Source organism: Macadamia integrifolia, chromosome 2 (genome assembly GCF_013358625.1).
Source record: "Macadamia integrifolia cultivar HAES 741 chromosome 2, SCU_Mint_v3, whole genome shotgun sequence".
In the NCBI taxonomy this organism is placed as follows: domain Eukaryota; kingdom Viridiplantae; phylum Streptophyta; class Magnoliopsida; order Proteales; family Proteaceae; genus Macadamia; species Macadamia integrifolia.
The window spans coordinates 30,959,171-30,967,121 of NC_056558.1; the positions used below are offsets into that span (position 1 = coordinate 30,959,171).

The 7,951-nt window shown below is 33.7% G+C and overlaps 1 pseudogene; it reads right to left on the minus strand.

Moving 5' to 3' along the window:
* Positions 1 to 1,024: 1,024 nt before the first annotated feature.
* Positions 1,025 to 7,379, minus strand: LOC122064939 (annotated as a pseudogene).
* Positions 7,380 to 7,951: the final 572 nt, after the last annotated feature.

Consider the following 7,951-nt stretch of genomic DNA (forward strand, 5'->3'; position numbering starts at 1 on the left):
TAGCCAAGTGGGATCTTAAGACTTAGGGTCATTTGGTATCGTTTAAAAAAAACGTTTATGCCGTTTTACGAAATAAAGTGTTTGGCAACCTTATGATGTGTTTCAGATTTTTTGAAACAAAAATTGAAAAAAAAAAAAAAAAAAAAGGAACGATTTTTGGAATTCGTTCCGATAAAATACACTCACCCTCTTTCACCTCTCACCCTTTCGCCTTTAGGCACACAGAGCGGAGAAGAAGAAGAACGATTGCTGGAGAAGAAAAAGCACGATCGACCTTGAATCCTCGACACAGCAGGTACATCTTCACTTTCTTCTTCTTCTTCGTTCTTCATCTTCATTTTCTTTCACCCATTTTCTTTCTTTCTCCACTGATTTTTTGATCCTTCTTCTTCTTCGTTGTTCTTCATCTTCATTCTCACTGAAGAAATCCTTCTCTATTTCGCATAGAGAAGGGCTACCGCAGTCAGCTACCATCACTTGTCGGCGATCTTCACCTCAGATTCAGGGTTATATTCTTGGCGATCTTATCCTGATTCATGCTTTCATGCTATCTAGGGTTTCACGCAACCACCCCAAATCATAAATTGATGCAACCTACAGAAATCTCCCCTGAGTTACACATTTATGTTGTTGATGTTATTGTTAATGTCATTGATGCAACCTACAGAAATCCTGGCACCGACCAGTTTATACAATTAATAAAAGTAAAATTAAACTGCTGATGGATCATGGAACAGAGACCACCACACCAGAGGGAAATCTTGCCCTAAGATGTGCTGATTCAGGGTCGAAGCCCTCTCATTGGAGTCTTTATTTGTCTATGGGAGTTAAGAAGGTTTTGGTTCAGGGAGACAAGATTATAGTATTTCTGAGCTAGGATTTGATTGAAATTTGGAATGGGACTTCCAGAGTCTCGGCTCAGTAGTCCTGGATTATTCGGGTTATCTTGGTTCTGAAAGAAAGACAAGACGAAGGTGCTAAGAATAGGCCATAGTTTATAGCTGAAATGTAGCCAATGAGTTCTTTGCTGCCTCAAAATTTTGCTTTTACATGGGATTGCTTCTGTCATTGATTCCTTTGAAACTTTCAAGTTTGGCTAAGATTAGTTGCAAGTATATTTCACATCTACAGATCTTTCTACTTTTACTTCATTTTCTGCCAGTTATTAATAAATACCTTATTGCTTTAATCTATATCTCTGCAACTATATAATCTAATTTGACAGCTTTTTCTCAATCTAAATCCCACCATCATCAATCCCTAAACCAATGGCCATTTTATTTCTTCAGACCTCATTATCACAGAATAGAGATTCGATTCCAGTCTATGTAAAAAACCTCTAAAGCCCTCAACTATCTCAGACAAATTTCGAACTCTACCCTTATATCCAATCCAGCTCCAGCCCTTTCACATGTTCACCTAATTTCTCACTTCACTTCTTGTTTTCAACCATAAATTGTAAATTTAAGTCAAAACCCATTATTTTAACCTCTCCTTTTCACATCTCCTGCTATTTTGCAGTCAAACTTCAACATGACCCTTCCATTAGTTTACCAGAACCCAAGCCCAAAATATTAAAGCACAATCAATAAATTTTAAAAGCCCATATCCTGATCATGTACAGAAATACATGAGCTACACCAATAGGTATGTCATAAAAAACAAAAAAATAAATTGAAAATGACACTTAAAGGGCTAGAGGATCAAAAAAATAAATTGAAAGACGTCCTCAATGCATTCAAGTCTTTAGACTTAAACAAAAAGTGAAAAGAATGATTACGTAACATATAATTAACTTGAACATGGCATTGTTAATTCTGCACTTTTTTATATTTTAGAACCACTTTTTTAATTTGGTATCTACTATTTTAATGTTGTCCCAAAAAGTTATCAATTTATAATAGTACTTTAATTAGTGTTATTTTTATAATTATTGATTTTCATAAATAAAAAAATCTGAAACAAGCCTTACCAAAGGCCACAACTGTCGTTTCTCTGTTCTGAAACTATCCCTAAAACAGATTCACCAAACAGCATTTTTTCGTTTAAAAATGGAATTTTGGCATAGAAACTGAAATTATCATTTTTGACAAGAAACGCTATTTCTAGAACAGAAACAATATCAAACGAAGCTTCAACCTCCCATGGAGATATACTGATATCAATTAAAAGTCCTCCAGCTGATAACCTTATGTTAACAGCAATGACAAGCAAAGAGTTATCACTATCATGTTTGGAAGAGCATTTGATGTGGTTTTGAGGATTTCAAAGTTGCTACGCACTTGAACTGTCACCATAACAATAGCAAGGTTGTAAGGAGAAAAACTGTCAATATAACATATTACACATATGAAAGGAAAGAAGAAAGTAGGTCTTACCTGATGTTGCTTATACTTATAATGTATAGCATTCAGACGACAACCGTTAGTATTCATTTGCAAATCTTATAGTGCAAGAACTATAAGTTTAAGATCAGATGCCTTGTAGGTGGTGTAATGCTCCAGAGCTGGATTCTGCAAGAAATACAAACAAAATCAAGCACAGAAATGTACAATGAAGCAAGTGTAGAAAAGCAGAAGAAAGATTCCAGACCCATGGATGGCATGAAGATCTGGTGTCCATCTAGCAAGGAATATTGCAGATGTAGCAACTAGAGAAGGAAGAAACTTTAGGAATGTGTAGTCAATGAGAGTGAGTTCTGCTAGATAGTTGGCCAGAAACTCCAATTCAAGGCTGGGAACCTGCAAAATGTTGTTTACTTACAAAACCAGATTTTTTTTTTCTGGAACAAAGTTAAAATTTACCATTACTATTTCTCTGAACTAAATCGAACCAATTAATATACCTTGTAAGAAGCTTGAGCTACTCGGAGGAATCTCCTGCAAAGAAGGAATTAAAGATGAAAAGAAACTTCAGTAGATGTAGACATGGTTGTCATGAGGTCTTGGTAGCCCAAGGCATTGGAGAGGGCCTATGCGCAAGCAACACCAACAAGGCACCTACGTCACCAAGGTGCCTGGATGCCTAGGTAGTACTATGGATTTAGAAAGTACAAGAATTCCACGATTAACAGATACTGATGGATGTAGATGATGATGGAAAATTGTTCCATAAAGAAGTTTTACAGAAGAACAAAAAATACCAAAATTTAGATCGCACTTATATGTAGATTAGATAATGTTGATCATTATCATAGATCTATATTCCAACAACTATTCTTGTAGTGATAAAATTTCAGCTTTGCAAGTTAGAATTGTGAACGAACATGAAGAAAATGCATTAACTACTAACATCCCAAAGAAGCTTACGAGGCAATTAACATGCATGTAATGCCAAGCAGTTGAAGTCTTTTTCTTTCCATGTAATTTGCAGAAAGAAATCGGTCGACGAAATACACTGTTAGGTAAAGCGTATCTAGAACTAGCTTATACTCCTCAGTAACCTAAAACATGCCATTCATAACAAACACTTTCAGCATTCACTAGTCATCCATAAAATCCCTTTATTAAAAACTTAAACCTTTAACTTTAATTGCTCATACTGCAATGAGGCAGTTGTAAAGATCACAACATACAACATGCTTTCTCAATATTTAAAAAAATTTAATCCTTCTATGGTCAACATCACAGGTAGAGATCACAACCCCAAATATTACAAAAGGAATAATATGTAGCAAGGATGGCCTTCTGAGTTCTAACTAAGCCAAGTAATAAGAAAAATAATGACGTGTGTTATTGTACATGTGATTAATCCCCCTTCCCAAAGTTTGGAAATGGCTACAACAGCCACATTTCAAGTTCTAGTACAAAGATTTCGAAAATAGCTTAAGAATTAAGGCTGTGTTTGGTATCTAAGTGAAGAAAAGAAATGAAATGAAATGAAAAGAAAAAAAAATCTAGAAAAGAGAGGAAAGAAAATAATAGAATGAAATGAAATGGAAAGAAAATAAAAAAATTGTATGTTTGGCTACCAGTAAAAGAAAAGAAAAGTTGTTTTTTTCTATTTTGTTGTGTTTTAGGCAAGACTTTTTTCTTGGCAACACAAGAAAACTTCACTATTCCCATGGTGAATTTTGAAATTCAAAAAAAGAATCTTCTCTTGATTCAGAACATACCAAACATATTGACAATTTCTTAAACCAAGAAAATAATATAATTTTTGTACTTTTTTCTTCTCTTGGCTACCAAACACAGCCTAAATGAAAATTTGATTTTTAAATAACAAAAGATTAAAAGAAGGAAGTTAGAACTCTTCGTAACTTTAAAATTGTGAGGGAAGCATGGAAAAATGTTATCTTTCTTCCAGAATCTCTTTATTATATACATTGAATTGTCTTTCCACGGAGTGCATTACACCCTCGTTTTCTATTTTCACATATGACACTTAGTATATATGATCTATGTGTTTAAAAACTACACACCTCCACAAGCCAATCAATGAGAGTCCCTCGCATGCCCTTCGTAATATCTTGCTTTAGTGTGCCTATAAAATAATAGTTTGGTCTTCGAACCATCTGAACAAAGAGATTTTAACACAATGAGAATCAATGGATGAATGAAGTAGTATTTAAAAATAATAATAATAATAAATAAAAAGATTGAAAAAAACTATATTCCCATGTTAAAACTCATCTATAATCTATCCGTTCAGCAAAAAATAGAAACATCCTCATCCTCCAGCTAAACAAAACAGTAACTTCTAATTTCTAAATGGTACAAATTGCACACAAATACCATACCATCAAAAATAGGCTTTATTGAAACCTCAACAATACAAGAATTTTTCAAAACCTTGTTGAATGAAGGCATGGTTCCAATTTAAAAATTTTAAGAGTATCTTATATCTTTCATTTGTATAGCAGCATAATAAAGTTGACTATACAATCAAATAAATGAAAGATCAATTGCAAAATGGAATCAGGAACATTCACACATTTATTAAGAACAATTGGGGCAACACAAACCTCTGCAACACGTAAATTGTTATAGATATCAGTTGCATAGGGACTGCACATTTGTGGATCTTCGTCATCAGAATCAATGTAATGTTTAAACCACTTGACACTCCCGAATTCTCACAAAAATTAGACTTATCTGTATCATTCAATCCCAAAAAAGAAAAATTTGTCATGCTTATCAAATTTTTTTGTAATGCAAAACAATTTAATTGAAGAAACAAAAGGAATTCCAGAGATGCACAAATAACCTTTTATTGAAGTGCTCACATATTTCCCTATACCAAGTCAGTTCACTCATTCAGTAATGTAAAGAAGCCAAATCCATGGCCCATGGTTTCACCTTGTTACTTATTATACTTATTTGAATACGTGACCATTGAAATCAGAGAACAGTGATGTCAATACCAATTTTGCTGAATAAAAATTACAACCAATACAAGCATCTTCTTCTTATATTCCAAACCTAGCAAAAAGGAGGATTACAAGTATCAAAGCAAGTAAGTGATGCAGATAAACTACTTAATGGGCTTATTTTATTGGAAATAAGCCTTGGGTTGAGTTATGTATGTATTGGGCATTTGATCCCATATGTTTTCATTGTAATAAGTCACTTTAATGGGCCTACAATATTAGTAGAAATTAGGAAAATTGAATTTAATTCATTAGTTTAGTTAGAGTCTTATTTTGAATCTATTTTCTATGTTATTTCAGTTTCCTAGTCAGTTTAGGTTTACCAATTAATTAAAGATTATGTTAGGCCTTTCCTTTTTAGAGTTTGAGTCTACTTAGGATCTTCTATATAAGCTTGTAAGGGGCTACAACATTGTAGACAAATTTATTAATGAAAGTGCAGCTTTGTGCTTCTAAAATTATGAAAAAGAATTCTTCTTCAATAGCTAAGATAGTTGTGAGTGAGAGGCCTAGGCTGAGATAGCCATCCCACCTTCTCACCCACATCTCTACCATCTCAATCTTTCTTCTTCTCTTATTTATTCTTTCATCATCTTCTTCATCCAACAAGTATTGTTCTTCACGTTTTCCTGAATTTCTTCAAGTCTTCTAGAAGTTTGGATGTCACACATGTTTTCTAACCAATACCTACAGTTTAACTTTAATATTACCTAAAAGTAGTGGTAAAAGTTGAAATTATAAAATAAAATAAAAGTTCATCTCAATTGTCGATAGCTAAGAAACATGACATATATACCCTAGCACATCTTGTTATATTACTTTTGAAAATGAATTTTTCTGCTTCAATTGCTCATGCATTTTTCCTTGCTTTTATTCAAAATTAATTTTGTCACTCTAGAAGTACTTGTCTCACTACTGAGAGTTTGGCATTCCGCATTATCCTTTTGTAATATACAGAGGACTACACAATGGTACATAGATTGTGTTAGGCAGTTCAACATATTATAGTTTCATAGAATAGGTTGTCTCACTATAAATGTAGATAGATGAAAAAGCATGCTATCCTTTCTTTAAAGGGCTTAAGAGTTGAGGAGGCTTTCTATAAATCTGTATCTTGTCACAACCAACTGATTGTATCTTTATATTTCTGTACTAATTTGGATTGGAAAATGCTCTTTTCCTTCTGTTAAGCATGTAACTTGTGGTTCAAGCTTCTCAAATTCTCTGTTTTTTCAGCATTCATTGCATTTACATCCTCTTGAACCCCTGGAATTCCTACAGGCTTGGTAGGGGCCACCTTGGACTCCTTCACATTACCTTTTTTAGCTTTCTTGGAGTTTTTGGTCTGAAGAACAGCAAAATTAGTAGAGCAATTCAGATTTTAAACTGGAAAAATAAAGAGTTTTAGGATGAATGCAACTAATTTAGGTGAAAGGAAATTTTAAGATTATTAGCAAATATAGTCATAGCTATGAAGGCACTTTAAATCCATTTTCTGATTATTGTTCATAAATTAACAATTATTTCACTTCTTCATGAGTTCATGCACAGACAGGATATGTCTCAACAATTAAACTCATCAAATTTCCAAGGAACCTAAGAAATACAAATACACATTGTACTAACTGAAAAGAGGTGTCCTGACCTGAAGCTTTGAAGCATTAATGCAATTGGTATGTAAATTTTCACAGTGCAAATTGGTTACATCCTTTAGAACTGCCCTCCTTTTATGTTGAAGATCTGCATCAACTGGAGCTGAGGAGCAACCCTCATCCAAGCCTGCTCTTTTTGAATTTTCTGGTAGAACCCGCTTCTGGTTTTGTTTCACAGAGGGTTGTAATGGAAGTGTTCCACCAACAGCCTGATAAACTGCAGCCCAAGCACGTGTTAATTGAGCAGTGGGTTCTGTAAAATCAGTGACCTATGTATTCTGTTTCTTCATTTCCCCGTACTTCATAGGAGTAATACAAGGTTTAAAATCAAAATCAGTACACTAAACCTGCACATCCATCTAATTAATTCAACATCAACTTGTGTTTTACATTTTTTTTTTTTTTTCAACTTGGGGTAGGGAGAACAAGCTGCCTAGACAACAAGCCAGTGCAAATGCAAAATGTTGCATAAAATTAACACAAACCATATTAAGAATAATAGTAAGACACAAGAACCCAACATACAAGGAAGAATTTCAGAGTTTAAACCATTTCCAGTTAAAACTCGAGGACGAAAACAACCATGAGAAACCTCGCCGTTTGCTATGCTTATAAGCCCACACTCTGTTTAAACATTGTCAATTGCCTTCCAACGTAAATAAATATTCTCCCAAATCTTTTCCTTAGTTCTTTATGGTGTAAGGAAAATGAGTAATGAAATTGTTGAACATGATTCACATTGATTTTTTCCTTAGTTTGTGGTATTTTTCCGTTTCATATGTTTGAGTGACCCTAGACATTGTTGCAAGCTTCAAATTTCACTGTCAAGCAATTAGCTTTCCAGCACCTTGGTATAACTTAAAGACAATTACATATCTGCATTTCTTCTTTCTCTAAACACAGTACTTTAGAAAATTTTCTCTCTCTTTTT